A 21,836-nucleotide genomic window follows, 5' to 3' on the forward strand; every position below is an offset into this window, starting at 1 on the left:
TGTCCTGGCTGTAGCATTGTAGAACCAGGTTAACTGTGTCCTGGCTGTAGCATTGTAGAACCAGGTTAACTGTGTCCTGGCTGTAGTAGCCATATCTTACTATGCTCGCTCATGCCTGTATTTTTTATGTCCGTTCTATTTTATAATTTTTATTTTATTTTATTTTTATTTTACTATTTTTAAACTGAATCATTTTAAACTATTTTTACTATTTGTGTTACTGAAAACTGTAAGCGGAGAGCCTATTGGGATGCTAGATCCTAATGTGAAACACTGTGATTCTACCTGTCTATCTTTTTATGCTCGCTTATGCCTGTATTTTTTACTGTTGTGCCATATCTTACTATGCTCGCTCATGCCTGTATTTTTTATGTCCGTTCTATTTTATAATTTTTATTTTATTTTATTTTATTTTTATTTTACTATTTTTAAACTGAAACATTTTAAACTATTTTTACTATTTGTGTTACTGAAAACTGTAAGCGGAGAGCCTATTGGGATGCTAGATCCTAATGTGAAACACTGTGATTCTACCTGTCTATCTTTTTATGCTCGCTTATGCCTGTATTTTTTACTGTTGTGAAGCACTTTGAACTGCAACCTCTGTATGAAAAGTGCTATACAAATAAAGTTATTATTATTATTATATAACGTGCATTATTTAGGACAAAGTGAATTTAGTATCAGCATTTTGGGTCTATTTTACATTTCAAAAGCCCCCTCTGGAAGAATGGAGCACAAAAACGTAATTCAGAATGGTATAATGCAGATCGTAGACTGTGGGAATAATTTCAGGAAACGGGCTGTCACTTCTTTGCGGGGGCGTGGCGATGGTTCATCCGGCTAACTTGAACTTAAACCCTGCTTTCGACCAGGCTCAAACTTTTGGATCTGTTGTCATGGTGATTTGGACAATCCAGATTCGGGGAACCGGAAAGTCAGACTTCACCGAAAGTTATCCGGCTAACTCAGTTATCCAGGTACGGGGAACGGGGCCCTGAGAAAGACTTTCGTCTTGTTTACATCAGGGTCCCCCATTTTCAATTCATCATAACATATATGACATAGTATATGTACAACTACAAGCAAAACTGTACATTGGAATATTGACAAAACCATACTTGGTAATTTACTGTACATTGGAGGGAGTTGGGTTAGGACATTTACAGGGGCCAGTTTCGAATTACAGTCTCCCGTAGGTGTTCTTTGAGGGTGTTTTTGAAAGTGGGTAGTGATTCACATTCCTTTACAGCTTTGGGTAGGGCGTTCCACATTGATGTGGCATAATTGTTGCTAAACGTGTTTAGTCCCTTGTTTGAGCCGAATCTGGGTTTAACATGATTTGTACCTTGGTCGTGTAGTGTATCTTGTAGACCAGGCCCATTGCAAGTTGCTGTACTCTGTTGTCTATACTCTAAGCCATCCTAGGTTGTCAAAGTGGGCAGGGGTGAGGTGGGTTCTAGGAGTAAGGTCAAGCAGTAGTCTGACCAGTTTGTTTTGAGATGTTTGTAAGTTTGTTTTTAGCGCATTTGAGGTGCTTTGGTACCATGAGGTGCAAGCATAGTCGTAGTACCCTTGAATGAGTGCTCCTGCCAGAGTCTTCAGGGTATTCTTGTTTACCAGTGAGGAGATCCGGTACAAGAATCGAGTTCGTTGGTTGACTTTTTTTATTACATTTGTTACAAAGGGTCAGATTAAACCGAATATATATATTTATTGCTTGATATCCCTTGTATAATATTTGTATATCGTTTGATATCCCTTGTATATTCTTTGTATATATACACGGAATATCCCTTTACCTAGGTACAGGCCAGACCATAATATTCGTTCTCCTATTGGACAGCGACCCCTAGGCGCCAACGACCATACCCCCAATGGCGAGTTCAAAGCCACCGCCAAGGCTTGTCTCAACATGTCCAGGTTTGCGCAGTAATACGAGACAGAACTGAGGTTGGCACTAGATTATTCACCTTACGTATAAATACGGCGCAGGTGGAAAGCAGCAGCAGTTCAGTTCAGTTCATTCAGTTCATCATTCGTTCAAAGTAACGTCTAGTTGAGTACCAAAACGTTAAAGCCTTCACCACGAGTCAACGACCAAGTGAAGTGAGCAACCTTTGCGTCTAAATAGAGCACTTATAACATGTGCGAATAGGATAGTAAAAGTGTCAGAGTTTAGTGAAATAACGTCAAGTTCGACCTAGTTAATGTGAAGTATAGTGCACAGGAGAATCTACACCGGTGAATGCAGAGCCTTTTCCGGCTGGATTATATTGCTTTTGGTACTGTGGCTGCTGGAGCAGAGAACCGTCTACCCCACTGCTGTGTGGGATCTACCCTGTGAGGAGCACCATCGAGCCCGCCTCTAGGACCACAGAGGCTGGCTAGCTTTCATCCATGCTGTCGCGCATACTTGGATTATAGCTGCTGCTTTGGCCGATCGAGGGGAGTATATGTACCGCCTCCTGTAGCTGGAGCTTATTTATTCCTCGTTGACCCAGACTTTGCATCCGAACATTCCTCTGCCCTGCTGGCTTACAACCGGAGGGAACCCCTTAGTATCTCCAGCTGACTACGAGTGTGCCTTATGTAATTCTTATGCTACAGGTGGCGTCAGTTATACCCATCTTACTATGCTCATGGACTTACGCTCTTGACCTTCTTAAGTGTTCTTCGCCTTACAAGCGCAATTCTTAATTCTCATTCTGTAACCTATTGTTGCTGCTATAATAATAAATCCCTCCAAATAGAACTTTAGGTGTCATTGTTGTATTCTTGTGTGGGTGTTCACCAGATATACCGTGTACTGTATGGCCAGTAATTAAAGTACATAACTAAGTAGTGGTTTAATAATACCATACTCTCAATACAGTCAGGGAATTGTACCCCTCAGTTACAATTGGTCCTTCGAGCCGGAGGGTATCAGTGTAATATCTAATATAATATTGATATTAACCATGGCCAGCGGTGAACACTCCCCAAGCAGCTCTCCCGAGCTAGAACGCCCGCAGCGCAGACGTCAGCCACCTCCCTATCTAGAGGCATACGCTGTCAGTCTAATACCTAGCTTTATAAAGACGTTAAATGCGGATAAAATAAATAAAGCGGATAGTCAAAGCATGTCAAATCCTACCGACCAGACGACCCTGCCAGTAGAGACCCCAGTGGGTTCTAACGAAACTGACCAAGCCCACGGGGGGGACCAGGGGGGACATGACATGACTATGCCCCCAGACAACGTCAACAGGACGGTCCCCGGAGAGCTCGCGCTCCAGGGACAGAACCCGACACACAACCAAGAGAAGAGAAGCGCGCCCAGGAGATGGATCTCGAGGCACGCCCAGAGAACAGATCTCCAACGAGCACTGCCAGAAGCCGATCACCTCCGTCGGTGTCTTCCCCCAGCGAAGCGGACAAGATGCTGGCGCAGGCATTCATCGCCACCCTGGCAGCCTCCACGGAACGCGATCGACTTCAGGGTGAACGCGATCGACTTCAAGCGCAACAACTAAGTGAGCGCAAACATTCTACCATGGAAAGAGAACGCCTCCAGCCTCAACAGACGAGCGAGCGCGAACACGCTGCAACCGAGCGAGAGCGCTTCCAGGCGCAACAAAGGAGTGAAGACGACCGCATAAGACTGGAGACCAGACGCCTTCAGACGGAAGAGAACATTGAAAGAAGCCGCGCCGATGCACAGCGCGACGCCGCCCATGCCCAGCGTGAAGCAGAGCGCGACCGGCTGCAGGCGCAGATGGTAGAACAATTGATTGCCATGGCGACACCCCCTCTCTCCGCACGGAGCTCCCGGAGATCATCACGACAAGGGTCTAGGGCACATTCCCCTACCCGACCAAGCGACCCGGGACCCCGCCAACAGGAGGATCCTGTCTACGTCTCCGAACCCCCTCCCCGACCGGTCCACACGAGACCCAGCCACCGGGAAGAACCGGCCTACGTCGCCGAGAGACTGACTAGAAGACTCCAGGACCTAGCAGAGGAAGAGGAAGAGGAGGAATGTCAAGCCGACCAGCAGCAACGTACTCTGGACCAGGAGGCCCAGTACAGCCCCGACGTCAGCCCCGAGCCACTGCACTACAAACCCCAACCCAACTCACGGGTGAGTTTGACGTACAGTCAGCACCGAGGAACAGCACCTGGGTACCCGGCCCCTGGTACCCACCAAGTACCAACCCACGACAACACGTACGGGGAGACGCGCCCAGGAGGCCTCTTCCCCAACGCTCACCGATGTGCCAGCCATCCATGGCATCGTACCTTGGCACACCGATGTTCCCGGACTTTACGCGCGAGGACAGAGCATAGTACACGGAATTACGGATGTGCTTGGAGACTATGATGTCCGACGTCCCCGATGAGTCGTACAAATATGCCATCCTCCTCAAGCATCTCAAGGTGCCCAGAGCGCATAATATAGCGCTGGCATATTCCAACTCAAGCACCCCATACTCCGCGGCTCTAGTGGCCCTCGACCAGCGCTATGGACGCATATGGGACTACGTGATACAAGAAATAAGAGACATTGACCGTCTCCCCCCAGCCAAAGACAATAGAGCATTGGATGACCTCTCTATCAAGGTACAATCCCTGGTAGGGATGCTGGGGTCCCAAAGGGAAAAAGGGAGACATGAACTATATGCTAACTCTAATGTAGAACGAATACTAGAGAAGCTCCCTCCAGCCCGCCAAGAGCGTTTTCGGCGGCAGAGAGACCACCGCGACCCCAACGGCCCAGAGGCATCCCTCCTAGACTTATCTGATTTCCTCGCCAGGGAGGTCAGCAGCCTACGACTGGACACGTTCGTGTGGAGTGGATCAAGCCCAAGAGATGGACCTCGGAGATCCAATGATAACCGCCGGTCGGTGACCGTTATGCACCAAGCCGAATCAGTACCGCAGCACAAGAACCACAACACCCCCTCGACGAAAGAGGAGTGGAAGATTGAATGCCAGTACTGTGAAGGGGAACATCGGCTGTGTCAATGTAACACTTTCAAGAAGCTGACCACGGACGAGGTGAGTCAGTGGATCAAGGCCAACCGCCGCTGCTTCCGCTGCGCGCGCAGCCATATGGCAGCTGAGTGCCGCTTAAAGAAGAGATGCAGCAAGTGTGACGGCGCCCACTTGGAGGTCCTGCATGACATCAACAAGCGTCCACCAGGACAACAAAGTGGGCCTGTCACGGTGATGTATCAGGCCGAGGCGGTGGCACCAGTACCGCAGATCCACCAGACCGCCCCCTGGTGTACCGACTGCTACAGCAGACACTGGCAGTCACGGTGCTACTCGGACGACCGCGAGTCGGCACCACTCCAGAAGATCCAAGGCAACCGACCAACAGGAGTGCTCCATATAGACCAGCATAGCGGGACCCCCCGAGTGCTCATCAAAGTGGTCAGAGTGCTCCTGAGCTACGAGGACAAGGTCCTGGACACTTACGCCGTCCTAGACGATGGGTCTGAAAAGACTCTCCTCCTCGCTTCCGCCGCAGCCCAGTTGGGCCTGCGGGGTGCCAAAGGAACAATGACAATCCGTACCATCAGAAGAGACCAGAAGACCATAAAGGGTGAAAATGTCTCCTTCAAGATAACAGCGGTGGACCAGCCCGAGAAGCAGTATAGGATTACTAACGTCTTCACCAGCCACGACATAGGCCTGTCACAGTACACCTACCCCATCCCACAGCTGATGGCGAAGTACGTGCACCTACATCAACTACCTATACCGCTCATCGACGGCGCCACACCGACCCTGCTCATCGGCTCCGACCACGCGGACCTCATTCTCCCAATTGAGGCGGCCCACATCGGACCCAAAGGATGCCCAGTTGCGGTTCAGACCCGACTGGGGTGGACACTCCAGGGCCCCCTCTACGGACTTGACAGTAAACCCATGTCTACACGCTGCCTGCACACAAAGGTGAGCGACACCGGCCACTCTCTCGTACAGCCCGTTGAGAGGCTATTGACATTGGACGAGAGGCCTGTGAGAGAACCGTGGGCACAAGAGGGAGTTCCGAACTCCACCCCCCTCAGCTGCGCTCCAGACGTAGCTGACCTCGAACCCAGCACCCCAAGCGACTCCTTGATGGGGCGGCCGGAACCGGCCCCTCCTCAGACGGGGTACAGACCAAACAAGAGGAACAGACGGAGGATGTGGAGGCACAGCCAAGCACAGATCAACCAGTCTCAGGCCCGCTTCCTCCTAAGCCCCCCTCCATCCCGTCCAGCCCGTCAGAAGCGGGTCAAGGACTGGGACAACTTAAAAGTGGACACAATCGTCATGATCATAGACCAGTCACTACCCCGAGCTGCGTGGCCGGCCGGCCGCGTAAGCAAAGTGATCACTGGTGCTGACGGAAAGGTCAGAGCGGCAGAAGTTCTTATCCAGGGACGGACATACAACCGACCCGTGGCGAGGCTGATAGAGTTGCCAAGGCCCCCTTACTCCCTTGATGACGATCATGACCCACTGACTTTGTGAATTGCCCTACTCCCCACAACGGACATTGAGTAGTTGACAAGACGGTTAATCTGTGTTGGAGCCAGATTCAGTCCTTAATATTTATTTATTTATTTAGTTAAAAATATGAAGCAATATTGTTTGGAAAATGATTTGAAATGAACTTGATTGATAACATTTTTTATTTGTTATGACTTGGATGTGTGTTGCTTCAACAACGTGGAGGCGTGTCTGGTCCAGCCCATTTTGAACCGGTGATTACAGCACCCTGGTGTGTGAACTCACTTTATCAATGGACTGGTGCGCTAGTAAAAAACACTGGAATGTAAGGCATGCAGCCCAGACGGTTTTTGACCGCCACGAGCGCTATGGATTTGGAACTTAAAAAATTGGAAACAGGACACCATGCAACGGGAATAAGCCAGCACACCTCCACGTCATCCGGTAGGAACCCATTCACGCTAAACAAAGCTTCAAGTAAATGACAATAAATACTCTTTTCTATAAACCAAACAATTCATCTCAGCTGTTTTCTTACGGAAAAGCGCATGCGCGCGTCAACCAAGGCTGTGGATCTCACATTGTCAAAAACCAGGCATGCAATACTTGCGCCTTTGTTTAAGGAACATCACTGGAATTGATTGCTGGAAATAACGTTACGTTTGTTTGCTTCAAAGATTGTGTATCGAACATTCCACGTTACTACTGGGAACGAGGTTAACTATGGATGGAGTTCAATGAATGGATACGCGCCACTCATTGGATGCGCGTCTGTGAAGCACTGACGTCATTTCATATTGTTATTCCCGTCGTCAGATAATAATCAAGAAACGAATCAAGTCGAAGTATCAGTCGACAACGATGTTTGAATAAAATTTAAAAGCATGTGCAATAAATGCACCATTTCAGTTATTTGTTGGAACCAAATCAAACATTAAAGGAAAATGGAACGTTTGGTGGAAGAAATTGACGCTGTACATTCCAATAGATTACAAGAATTGAAAGCATCTAGAAGCGCCAAATTGGGTGTTTTAACCAGAAGGAAAAATGAAATCTTTGATTTAATGAAGCATACATGCCAGGTGGAAATCGTTAAATCAAAAGTGGAAAACGAGTTCAACAAAGCATATCAAGAACTGAATGATGTAAATGATTGTGTCAAAACTTTATTGTCGGTAATGTCAGAGGATGATGTTAAACTTGATCAAAGTGAGTGGTACATCCCTAAAATAATACCAGTGGATGAATTCAAAGACTGTGTATTACAATGGATTGATCAAAATGAAAAGGTGACTGATGATGCTACAAGGAATATTGCAATTACAGTGGATGATATTGCCCCAAAGGACAGTGTTTCCAATGTGCGATCAAGACGCTCATCAAAATCCTCAAGATCATCCATAGCATCTCTTAAAATGCAATTGGAAAGTGAACAAGCTGAACTAGCAGTCAAGGCTGAAGGGCTTAAAAGGAAGCAACAGCTTGAGATAAAAGAAGCAGAGCTCCAAGCTGAGAAAGAAAAGCTTGAGATGGAGAAGGAAAATATTGAGATGGAAACTCAAATGGCTGCTAACAAAGCAAAGTTAAGCATTATCAAAGGATATGAATTATCGCATGAATTAACACAAACTGTACCTAAAGAAATGCAACAATCGGATGGAATGAATGAATACCTGGAAGAATACATTCAAGAGGAAACGGAACAACAACCAGAAAAGCTGTCATGGACAGCTGGTTTGGACAGCACCAACATGGATGATGTTCCAACCAGATCAAGGCCCACTCACAAGGAACCAGTGGAAAGAGCAACACATGGAACTATGACAGAATACGAATCTGTGCGTAAAAAAATACCATCACAACTAACATATCAAAGGCATCCAGAATATGACCCTTTGACATCAGTCTATGCCACGCATACAATTAATCCTCCTCTAGGTGGCACCAAAGTACAAGCTATGTCATATGAAAATACTTCATCTTTCAGACCGTATGACCTCCCTGCTTTTACAGGTGCACGCCACTTCATGCCACATGGTACAGATGCACAAGGACATGTAGGACCATCAACACAACCACACAGTAAAGGACCTACAACAAATACCCAGGACACAAGTAAAAAGCATGAATTTTACAGTCTGGTGAACCTAATGGAAGGTCAAAATAGGATAACAGAAACTCTGATTAAGCAGCAAGGACAATTCACTTTGCCATCAATCACTATCCCTGTCTTTAAAGGAGACCCTCTGGAATACCAATTCTTTATAAGAGCCTTTGAACATGGCATTGAGAAGAAAACTGAGAACCGCCAGGATATGCTGTATTTTCTGGAGCAATTCACATCAGGTCAGCCAAGGGAACTTGTGCGCAGTTGCCAATACATGCTTCCAGACACAGGTTACACTACAGCAAAGGAGCTTTTAAAGAAGCATTTCGGTAACGAACACAAGATTGCCACTTCATACTTGGACAAAGTGCTCAGCTGGCCAATAATCAAAGCTGAAGATGCAGAGGCCTTGCAGGCTTATGCTGTGTTTCTCAATGGTTGTCTCAATGCCATGAGCTCTGTTGAGTACTTGGAGGAATTGAACCATCCAACTAACATGAGAGCCATTCTCAGTAAATTAGCCTACAAGACGCAAGAAAGATGGAGATTCAGAGCTTGTGAATTACAGGATCGTTATGGAACAAGGCCAAAATGTCCAGAGCTGGTGGAATTTATAAACTATCAATCCAGAATCCTATCACATCCGTTGTTTGGAAGCTTAAATCCCACACAGACAAGAAGGCCCGTCATACCACCACCAGGCAAGCCCTTCCTCTCTAAAGACAGAAGGCCTAAGAGTGCATACAGTGGATTCGCTACCAATGTGGCAAAGGTGACAGGCAGCTTCTACAAGCAGGCTGTAACCGAATGTGTGGATAAAGCACCAAGAAAAACAACCAACGAATGTTTACATTGCAAGGGAAACCATGAGCTCAGTTCATGTTCACAACTGAAAAAGAAAACGCATGAAGAAAAACTGGAATTCTTGAAGAAAAAATGAGTGTGTTTTGGATGTTTCGAAGTCGGTCACATGAGCAAAGGTTGTCAAAAGAGACTTACCTGTCAAGTGTGTTCTCTCAAACATCCCACAATCCTGCACATCAACAGAAAATATCCTAATATAGAGAAGGATGAAAACTCTAAAGATACAGCCGTGACAGTATACACAAATCAAGCTGAGGTGTGGAGTGACACTGGGGCCGGTAAATCAGAATGCAAACTCGCCATAGTTCCTGTAAAAATCAAAATGAAGAAAAGTGATAAGGTGATTCTCACATACGCCTTTATGGATCCAGGAAGTTCCGCAACATTCTGCACAGAGTCCTTGCTCAGACAGCTGCAGGCCACAGGAAGCAGAACTACCATTTTGTTAAGAACTATGAACGAGGAACAGGTCATAAAGACATCCATGGTAAACGGCATGGAAATCAGTGCTCTTGACAGCAATGAGTATTTGGAACTCCCAGAGGTTTACTCACACTCCGCGATCCCTGTGAAAGCTGAAAATATCCCAGACCAGGAGGATATAAAGCAATGGCCATATCTACACCAAGTGAAACTTCCTAGAATAAATGCAGAAATCGGACTGCTGATCGGCAACAACGTTCCAAAGGCTTTGGAGCCATGGATGATAATTAACAGCCAGGGAAAAGGACCTTTTGCTGTTAAAACCACTCTCGGATGGACAGTCAATGGGCCACTCACACAGGGCACTGGGAACGTCGTTACCACAAACAGGATATCTCTGGTAAGGATTGAGGAATTGCTGGAACAGCAGATGAAATATGATTTCCCAGAGCGCCAGCACGAAGAGCGCCTAGAGATGTCTCAAGAAGACCATATATTCATGGGAAAGGTCTCAAACTCAGTAAAGCTTCAAGACAGGCCGCTTACCAGACGAGGGATCTTGTCTATGGTGAGCTCTATCTATGATCCTTTGGGTATGTTGGCACCCGTTGTCCTCTCCGCAAAGCAGATACTGCAAGAGCTGTGCGGATTAAAGCTAGCTTGGGATGATCACATACCTCAACACCTGCAAAGAAGATGGTTGACCTGGCTAGCCGACCTGTCCCAGCTGGAAAACTTCAAAGTTAAGAGATGCTTCATGCCCGAGGATTTTGGAAACCTAATCTCTGCGCAGCTCCATCACTTCTCAGACGCAAGTGAAAGTGGTTACGGCACAGTCTCCTACCTAAGGCTGCTGGACGACAGGCACAAAGTCCACTGCGCGTTTGTCATGGGCAAAGCAAGGGTGGTACCATTAAAACCCATCACCATCCCAAGGCTCGAGCTTACAGCATCAGCAATGGCTGTACGAATGGATACCTTTCTGCAGGCAGAACTTGAACTCCCTTTGATCCCATCGGTCTATTGGACAGATAGCACATCTGTGCTTAAGTATCTGAACAATGAAACCTCAAGATATCACACCTTTGTTGCCAACAGAGTGAGCAACATCCGTATGGAATCTGATGTTACACAGTGGAGGTATGTCAACGGCACTCTGAATCCCGCTGACTGCGCATCGAGAGGCTTATCAACAGCTCGCTTCTTGAATTCAACATGGATACAAGGTTCTGAATTCATGCAACATCCAGAATCGGAGTGGCCACAATGCCCAGAATGCACATTGACAAAGGACGATCCGGAAGTAAAGGTCTTCACTACAAATGTTGCTCCCGTGGATCAGTCTGTGAATACAGTCATGAAATTAATCACCTACTACTCTGAGTGGCATCGTCTCAGAAAAGCCGTAGCATGGATATTGAGGATTAAAGCAACACTAAAAAAGGCCTGCAAAGAAAAGAAGGAAACGAAAGGTGCACCGGAAAAGAAAAAAGGAAATTGCAAAGCTCTGTTGTCTGTTGATGACTTACAGGAAGCCGAACATGCCATTATCCAATTTTGTCAATCAACAGAATACAAAGAGGAACTAGAGTCACTAAGGAAAAGAACGGCTGTGAAGAAGACCAGTCACATCCATAAACTTACCCCAGTTCTTCATGATGAGCTAATAAGGGTCGGTGGAAGATTGGTCAGGTCTGCAATGCCCCCTGAGGCCATGCACCCCGCCATTCTGCCAAGAAAACATCATGTAACGACATTAATCATCAGACATGTCCACGAAACCGTTGGACACAGCGGGCGGAACCATACACTATCACGCCTGAGGCAAAAGTATTGGATACCTAAGGTCAACTCTGCAGTCAGGGCAGTGATCGCAAAGTGTGTCCACTGTAGGAGGTCGAGTAGCGTCAGAGGTACACAATACATGGCAGACTTACCCCAGGACAGGCTGCTACCTGACCAACCACCTTTCACAAACGTGGGTGTAGACTACTTCGGCCCATTTGAAATGAAAAGAGGGAGAACAATGTTGAAACGGTATGGCGTGATCTTCACGTGCCTGAATATCCGAGCAGTGCACTTGGAGGTTGCTCATATACGCTTAATACAGACTTGTGCATTAATGCAATAAGAAGATTTGTAGCCAGACGAGGCACAGTCAAGACCATGAGATCTGATAATGGAACAAATCTTGTCAGGGCAGAACGAGAGCTACGAGAGTCTATTCAAGATCTGGACAATCTCAAGATTCACGCCACCTTACTTGAAAAAAGGCATATCATGGACATTCAACCCACCTGCCCGATCACACCACGGTGGAATATGGGAGAGACAAATAAGAACAGTCAGACGCATTCTTGGAGCTTTAACACCGGAACAGACTCTGGATGAGGAAGGATTGGCTACACTTTTATGTGAAGTGGAAGCCATAATTAACGATCGGCCCATCTCTAAAGCCTCCAATGACCCTCTGGATCTGGAACCTCTCACACCAAATCACCTCCTTCTCCTCAAAGAAAAGCCTTCACTGCCACCCGGAGTATTCAGCCTAGATGACTGTTATGCCAAGAGAAGATGGCGTCAAGTGCAATACATGGCAGACCTGTTTTGGAAACGGTGGACAAGAGAGTACCTGCCAGAACTGCAAGAAAGACAAAAGTGGACAAAGAAAAGGAGAAACATGGCGGCCGGTGATATTGTCTTAATAATAGACGACTCTGCTCCTAGAAACTCGTGGATCATGGGACGAATCACACAAACCCGGCCAGACAAAAAGGGTTTTGTGAGACAAGTCGAGGTGCAAAAAAAGGACCAACACCTTGATCAGGCCCATCACGAAGCTTGTCTTACTCCTTGAGGCAAAAACATAAGAAGACCCCCCCATATCTCTCTCTCCCCCCCCCCCCCCCCCATATCCCCTTATTTTTCTTTCTCCCGGCCCCCCCCCTCTCTCACACGGACATTGCACACATTACACACTTCGTGGACTGCGAGGCGCTTTTTTTGCGTTTTTTGAAAGCAGAACTTTTGAATCCCTCGTCGGGGGGACATGGACTGTTAAAAAAAAAAAAAAAAAATGTAATTTAGAATATGAAATCTGTTTCGTTTTGGCTGGCTCCTCCTGATTTTGTTGGTAATTGTACCGTTCTCTTACAGAACAATTAGGGGCCGGCATGTTGGAGCCAGATTCAGTCCTTAATATTTATTTATTTATTTAGTTAAAAATATGAAGCAATATTGTTTGGAAAATGATTTGAAATGAACTTGATTGATAACATCTTTTATTTGTTATGACTTGGATGTGTGTTGCTTCAACAACGTGGAGGCGTGTCTGGTCCAGCCCATTTTGAACCGGTGATTACAGCACCCTGGTGTGTGAACTCACTTTATCAATGGACTAGTAAAAACATGACACTGGAATGTAAGGCATGCAGCCCAGACGGTTTTTGACCGCCGCAAGCGCTATGCATTTGGAACTTTAAAATTTGGAAAAAGGACACCATGCAACGGGAATAAGCCAGCACACCTCCACGTCATCCGGTAGGAACCCATTCACGCTAAACAAAGCTTCAAGTAAATGACAATAAATACTCTTTTCTATAAACCAAACAATTCATCTCAGCTGTTTTCTTATGGAAAAGCGCATGCGCGCGTCAACCAAGGCTGTGGATCTCACAATCTGTCTCTGCTTATCTAATTAGGTGCAGACTAATTAGGAGGCGGCTGTTACAAAGGGTCAGATTAAACCGAATATATATATTTATTGCTTGATATCCCTTGTATAATATTTGTATATCGTTTGATATCCCTTGTATATTCTTTGTATATATATACGGAATATCCCTTTACCTAGGTACAGGCCAGACCATAATATTCGTTCTCCTATTGGACAGCGACCCCTAGGCGCCAACGACCATACCCCCAATGGCGAGTTCAAAGCCACCGCCAAGGCTTGTCTCAACATGTCCAGGTTTGCGCAGTAATACGAGACAGAACTGAGGTTGGCACTAGATTATTCACCTTACGTATAAATACGGCGCAGGTGGAAAGCAGCAGCAGTTCAGTTCAGTTCATTCAGTTCATCATTCGTTCAAAGTAACGTCTAGTTGAGTACCAAAACGTTAAAGCCTTCACCACGAGTCAACGACCAAGTGTAGTGAGCAACCTTTGCGTCTAAATAGAGCACTTATAACATGTGCGAATAGGATAGTAAAAGTGTCAGAGTTTAGTGAAATAACGTCAAGTTCGACCTAGTTAATGTGAAGTATAGTGCACAGGAGAATCTACACCGGTGAATGCAGAGCCTTTTCCGGCTGGATTATATTGCTTTTGGTACTGTGGCTGCTGGATCAGAGAACTGTCTACCCCACTGCTGTGTGGGATCTACCCTGTGAGGAGCACCATCGAGCCCGCCTCTAGGACCACAGAGGCTGGCTAGCTTTCATCCATGCTGTCGCGCATACTTGGATTATAGCTACTGCTTTGTCTGCCGATCGAGGGGAGTATATGTACCGCCTCCCGTAGCTGGAGCTTATTTATTCCTCGTTGACCCAGACTTTGCATCCGAACATTCCTCTGCCCTGCTGGCTTACAACCGGAGGGAACCCCTTAGTATCTCCAGCTGACTACGAGTGTGCCTTATGTAATTCTTATGCTACAGGTGGCGTCAGTTATACCCATCTTACTATGCTCATGGACTTACGCTCTTGACCTACTTAAGTGTTCTTCGCCTTACAAGCGCAATTTATAATTCTCATTCTGTAACCTATTGTTGCTGCTATAATAATAAATCCCTCCAAATAGAACTTTAGGTGTCATTGTTGTATTCTTGTGTGGGTGTTCACCAGATATACCGTGTACTGTATGGCCAGTAATTAAAGTACATAACTAAGTAGTGGTTTAATAATACCATACTCTCAATACAGTCAGGGAATTGTACCCCTCAGTTACAACATTGGATGCCATTTTGTCACAGGAAAGATTTGCCTCTAGGATGGAACCCAGGTAGGTAATTTCTTCTTTCCTTGTGACAATATTGTCACCCACTGTAACTGAGAAGCCGCCGGTCTTGCTGAGTTTGTTATTTGAACCGAAGAGAATGGACTCTGTTTTCCCATGTGTAATAGTTTGATAGTAGTTTGTTATCAGCGAGTCATATGCAGATTTTGCCTAGTTCCGAGCTGAGGGTTTTTTCAACCTGTAACTTGTTCTTGTCAGAGACCAGCAGGGCTGAGTCATCCGCAAACAGGAACAAGTTGCAGTCACAAGCTGACGACATGTAATTTGCATAAATGAGAACAGTAGCGGTCCTAGTATGCTTCCTTGTGGAACACCACAGCTCACTGTGAGGGGGGGGGGATAGGGTACCGTTTACCTCCACCATCTGTTCTCTCCCCTCCAGGTAGGATTGCATCCAGCTCACTGATAGACTATCAAAACCAATTGCTTTTAGCTTGTCAATCAGAATGGTGTGATTGACAGTGTCAAATGCCTTTTGTAGGTCCAGCATGACCATGCCGCAGTATTTGCCTGCGTCCACCTCTTGTTTGATGTGGTCGTTTAAATAGAGAAGGCATGTGTCAGTGGAGTGGGATGTTCTGAAGCCAGATTGGAATTAGTAGATTAGATCTTTTTCCGCGAGGTACTTTTCGACCTGTTCGTATACAATTCTTTCCATGACTTTCGAGATGGAGGTAAGGATAGAAACAGGGCGGTAGTTGCCTGGGTCTAATTTACTCCCCTTTTTGTGCAGGGTTGTTACTCTCGCAATTTTGAAGTCCTTGGGGACGTGTCCCTGTTTTATGGAGAGGTTTATTATGTGTGTGATGACTGGGGTGATGGCGGCTGCTGAGTCTCTGAGGAATTTGGAGGGGATGTTGTCATGGCCAGTGGCCTTGTTAGGTTGAAGGGCGCTCAGTTTTTTGAGTACCTCATCTGTTGTTACCATTTCCAGTTTAAAGTCGTCTTTGTGGACCCCTAGTATGCTACTATGTGTTCTACCCCATAATGCCCTGAGTGGGAGGGTAGTTTGTTTACCAGTGTTGTGGTGTTTGTGAAGAAAATGTTTAAGTAATTGGCTACATCCAGCTTGTCTGTGATGAGCGTGTTGTCCGTCTTTATGTTTATGTTTGAGAATCTGGTTTTAAGTTGTTTACTGCAGCCTAGTTGATTATTGAGTAATTTCCAAAGTTCACATGGTTTGTTTTTGTTTTCCTCAGTTTTGTCATTGATACATTTTTTTTGCTTTTGGTAAGCTTTGACTGACTTTTACATAGCGGTCAGTATTTCAGTGTGCATCCACGGCTCAGCGCGATTTTTTACCCTGGTGGTTCTTAGGGGGGCCATGTTGTTTAGTATTGTTGAAAATTTGGTTTTGAAACCAAGCCATGTTTCTTCAACCAGTGTACCATTGAGCTCATCTGGCCAGTCCAGACTCTCCAGTTCAAGGTTAAAGGCCTCGCTAGAGTAGGTTTTGAGGTCTCTAGATGTGACTGTTTTGTGACAGCCAGCCGTTTGTTTTAGCTTTTTGCGGGTACAGAATATCATATAATGATCACTTAACCCGCATGCTATAACCCTTTTATTGGAGATCTTGGACTTGTCAGAGGTCAGGATGAGGTCAATGGTAGTCTGAGTTGACTCACATACACGTGTGGGTTGGGTGATTAGCTGGCTGAGGCCGTGCAGATCACAAAACCTATTGAAGGATTTGAAGACGGGTGCATCTTTTTGTTGCATATCCGTGTTCCAATCCCCTTACTCCAATCCCCTTACTTATTATTACACCAGCACCATGGAACTAATGACTTTGACAACGTTCTCTGTCAGAATAGTCAGTAATTCTATATAGTGCTAGCTAACGTTTCAACATACTTGTCTTGTTGCTCATCAGCCCTGGCAAATTCACTATTACTAAACTAGTTACAGTAGGTAGCTAGCTAGTAGCTACATCTGCGTCCACGTCTTGTGTTGAATGTCGGACTGGAACTTGACATGATGTTACCATGACGTTTATTTTTTATTTTTTTATAGTTAACCAATGAGGTAAACAGGCTACTACCGGCAATCCATGTCTGTAATAATAATAATAATAATAATAATAATAATAATAATAATAATAATAATAATAATAATAATAATAATAATAATAATAATAATAATAATAATAATAATAAAACACAAGAATAAAAACAATACAAATGTAAAATATATATATATTTTTATCTTAAGGGGGCTAAAACCCCCTAAAAAGGGTCTAGAACCACCACTGGGCTCCACTATAAAAAAAAATAAGCAATCAAAGCAATCACATTTCCAAGTTCTGTACACAAGCTTCCCTCTCCGTTGACTGCCAATCACTGCTCTACTTGGCAGGGCAGTAGTGAATAGTGATAAGATGTTTCGATCTGATGTTGCATATTATTAAATGTTTAGCCATGCTAGCGATCTAAACAATCAAGCCACACCCAAGCCAGCCATGTAAAAGGTGAAAGAGTCACACTCATAGCCATGCTGATTTAGTCAAATGACATCCAGTTTTATTTTTTTCATGGTTTCTCCATAGACACCCCCCTCCCCCCACCTTTTTATTTTATTGTATTAATACTGTAGTGTTTCAGATATGACAAGGGACAAGACAAAACTAAACTTGCCCACAAAACAATAGTGTACAACACCACGTACAATGCAAAATAAAACAAATCAAAACAAGACAAACAAAGGGGGTGCAGTGACGCGGGAACTGGGGGTGCTTAGGGTGATGCAGCACCCCCACCTGTTGGCAGGAGGTTGTAACTGCATGACGTGGATTGGGCGCAAAGGATCACGGTTGAGGTTGAACACACCAGTAATGGGTAACTTACTAGTTGCGTCTCAAAACATTTCTAAAAAAAGAATATTATTATTTCTTTAATGACCCCAAAGCAAAATGGATATACTGTATTTTTCCAAGGCATATAAACAAAGTAATTTAGAAGCTGTACCGGGCTGCACCGGGCAGAAAAGATCATTGATGCCAAGACGAAAGGTCGCATTTTGCTGCATTAAGGTAAGACAATGGTTAATCTATTATTGGATGCCTTCATTTGAACACTTAATTTGCACTATATATTAAAAGTGTGTGTATATTGACAAAAAAGGAAAAAAATTGCGCGCTTTGAGCGTCATTGCCTGCCTATGACGTTATTATATCACTTATCTCCGCACCCCCAACTCTGACTAACTTCCCGCGTCCCTGAGGGGGTGCAGTTCAATTACAATATATTTCAATAGAAAATCGTATTTTCTAAATATGATCTTATTAAGATCCAGAGTCCATCATGTCCATGATCAAAGAGGGTTGAGGCGGCCCATCATTGACAATAGATCCATGACTTATTTTACCCAATTGTCAGGACTAAAGCAGTTCGGTTTCTGCAATTTCCAATTCATCATTATAATATGTTTAACTGACTTACAAGCTAATGCAATGATGCGGTGCGTGAGCGTTACTTGGATATTTTCTACCCTTGTGCCTAAATGGCAGACTAATGGACATTGGGGTATTTTCACAAAATAGAAGACTTAAGTTTTAACCTCTTCCACCCGGAGGCTATTTTCTGAAAATCCACCTAAAATACATACCTAAGAAAATGGAATATTGCTCCACTTTTACAAGGCCATTTGCATATTCTTGGTATCTAGGGACATCTATGGACCTCATTGAATGTATTCCCAGTGTCAGAAATATTGTGTCTATTACTAGGCTTGCTTAAATTGTGATGAAACAAAGGAGAATATGAATTATGATTTTTCTTTGCATATTTGACAGTGAATAACACCATGCTAATAATGACCAGACATGAATCAAACAGATTTTTCAACTCGTTAAAGTGAACCATATCCCCATCCTTCACGTTCTTCCCCAGTTGATTTATACCTCGACCATGCCATGCATTGTTCGTCATTGTTCTGCCTCCAGCTATTAATAGAGGGTTATTCCATATAGGGCATGGTGCCCCAACAAAGGCTAAATGTGTTTGTACGAATTGAACTACCTCACACGAAAACTACATTAACCTCTTATGCATCGGGCAAGAATGGGGCTAGTTTTGCATAAAATGCCTGGCAATTGCATACCCTAAGTAATTTGCGATTTATTCTTGAACCACTTATAGCACATGCATGAGTCTGGTCTCTTTTGAAAGGAAAAATTCTGAACTTTCTTAAGGGATAATCACTCTGAGTGCTAATGTAATACAGTTACAGAGGTTTGAACACACTGAAATAAACGTTTTGTTTACTCACGTCTTTGTTTACTTGCAAACAGATGCCTGTTTTTGAGTTCCAGCTGAGAGGTAGGAGCTGGAAAACACAATGGTTCAGGAATCAGCCCTCATGTAATATACCATACCATTAGCTCCAGAATTGAATTGGCTACAAAAACGGTCAATCATTTTCACCGTTAGAGGTGACTGGTCCGTTCAGGACCAGCCGAAAAACGGACGTGATCACTTGTCCAAAACTGACGCTCATTGGTTGTTTGGTCTTGTAACCTGAGATTGGAAGCACATAATAGGTTGAGTAGTGTCAATCAAATGGCTGCCTCTTTATCTTTCCAACAATGTGTTGGTTGATTGGCAAAAATACAGCCTGAGGCCGACAGACAAGGGCAAAGTGCTGCAACGTGTGCGCACGGGCAGGGTGATGTTTAACTCAATCAGCGCCAGGGGGGCGGTAGAACGCCATTGCTTTAATCAATGGGGAGACTGCAAGATTTGCGAGTGCTTAAAATATATTTTATATTATAGTTATGGGTCTAATACACCCGTCGATTGTCAGTGAGTTGCTTCCAGTCAACATGCACAAAACAGATTGTTTTTTCATCCGTACATTTCCGTTTCATACCGTTTTGAATATGAGTAGTTTTGGTGATTCTTAGTAATCCCAGGAAAAGATGCGATAATACACTGGAATACACTAAACACATTGTAATTTTTCGCCTGATTATCAAATCTTATTATTATCCTTCCTCGTGCATACATGAAATGACCCCCCCCCCCCCACTGCAGCCAACGGAAAACAGCACAACACAGTCCACACAGACATCTTCGATCGCGGTAGAAAGAAATATCAGATCAATGCAAGATTGGAGATATAGAGTCCTTACCTGGTCTCTGGTGTAATGCAAAAAAAAGTTTCCAATTATCTGATCGCCATTCCAAATACTGCTCGTGGAGGTCCGTCCCACATTGTCCGGCATTGCATATGAAGGGGGGGGGGGGGCAGCATCGCAGATGTAACGTTGTAAACGCTCGTCCTGCCGGAGTATTTAAACCCCGCCCGCACGGCTGAGATCGGGCCAGAAAAGAAACTACACCATTTCTAATAGAGTGCAATAACGGCTGGAAGACGTAGGCGGCGGTATTTGCCCTTTTGCGAGCTCAGACCCATTCCCAATGATAACATCAGGCTGGATGGATGAAAAATGAATGGATATAGCTCATAAAAGAAATAACGATTAAAACCCGACTTTTCTCGTGATTGGCGCTGAACGGTTGGCGAGTTAACCCGACTTCTCTCGTGATTGGCGCTGAATGAGTTAAGACCTGACATGGAAAACACACATAGACTCAGTCGTAAAGACTCTACCACCTGAGACAGTTAAGGAAGTTCAGAGTATCGGGGAAGATACTCCAGTCCTTCTACTCCGGAGCTGTAGAGAGCATCTTGACTGGAAACATCACTGCCTGGTATGGAAACAGCAAGGCACAGGACAAGAAGGCCCTACAGAGAGTGGTGCGCTCAGCTGAGCGTACTACAGGTATTGCACTACCACCCCTGCAGGTCTTATATAAAGAAACTTGAAACTATAATAAGAGGTGCAAATCCAGAGCTTGCAGAATAATGAAAGACTCTCACCACCCCAACATCAGCCTGTTCAAGCTGCTGCGGTCAGGCAAACGCCTGCGTACACCAGAAACTAGGACAGAGAGACTTCGCTCAGCTTCTTCCCCGAGGCCATCAGAGTCCTGAACACTGAACTCTCCACACACAAGCACACATGGTGCGAATCATGGGGGAGCTCGGTGAGCCATGGCTCCCCTAGATCAGACATCAGCTCCCCTGAAAACATGATTTGTGAATTTTTGGGGGGTCTCTAAATTACTGAAAATAAATGCTATTTTTGCCATGCATTTCAAATTTTTCTGAAATTTTCTGTATCATCATCATGTATAATAATAAAATTAGGCTATTTTGATGTATGATTAATGATTTGCGCACTAATTCACTGTAATATACAGTGAATACCCTATATCGGCACTGCAGATATACCCTACTCGTAATAGATGGCAACTGTTACGAACGGGGTAAGTGACTTCCAAGTTGTCGAAGAAGAACTTACTCTTCCAAAACAGGTGTACTGTTTATTACCAGGATAAGAGTATACAAGTACAGTGATAAAGACTTTAGGTCAGTCCTTGTTCCATCTGTAATCTTGTCCGTAGTTTAGGTGAAGCTCTAGCAAATGACAAAGATAGAGCAAACGTTAAATAGGCACATACCAAACATTCCACGCTGTCAATGAGTGACAGCAGTCTGACAACCAATGACAGCACCCATGTGTGACAGACAATTAGTGATGACAGCAATTCAGTGGTGACATACAAGGTGAACCCATAACAACAGGAAATGACCCAGGTAGACAGTAGGATACTATCCTAAGGAGGATAGGCTCCCGAACGTTACAGTACCCCCCCCCCCCCTGACGAACGGCACCTGACGTTCACCTAGGGGCCTCGGGATGCAGCCGCCGGAAATCATCAATCAGGCTGGGGTCTAATATGTCCCGTTGAGGCACCCAAGAACGCTCTTCTACCCCGTACCCCTCCCAATCCACCAAGAACTGAAACCCCCTACCCCTCCGCCTACAACTCAGGATTCTCCGCACCGTATAGACAGGCTGACCGTCAATAAT

The sequence above is a fragment of the Notolepis coatsorum genome (assembly GCF_963971535.1).
Source record: "Notolepis coatsorum genome assembly, chromosome: 1".
Lineage (NCBI taxonomy): Eukaryota > Metazoa > Chordata > Actinopteri > Aulopiformes > Paralepididae > Notolepis > Notolepis coatsorum.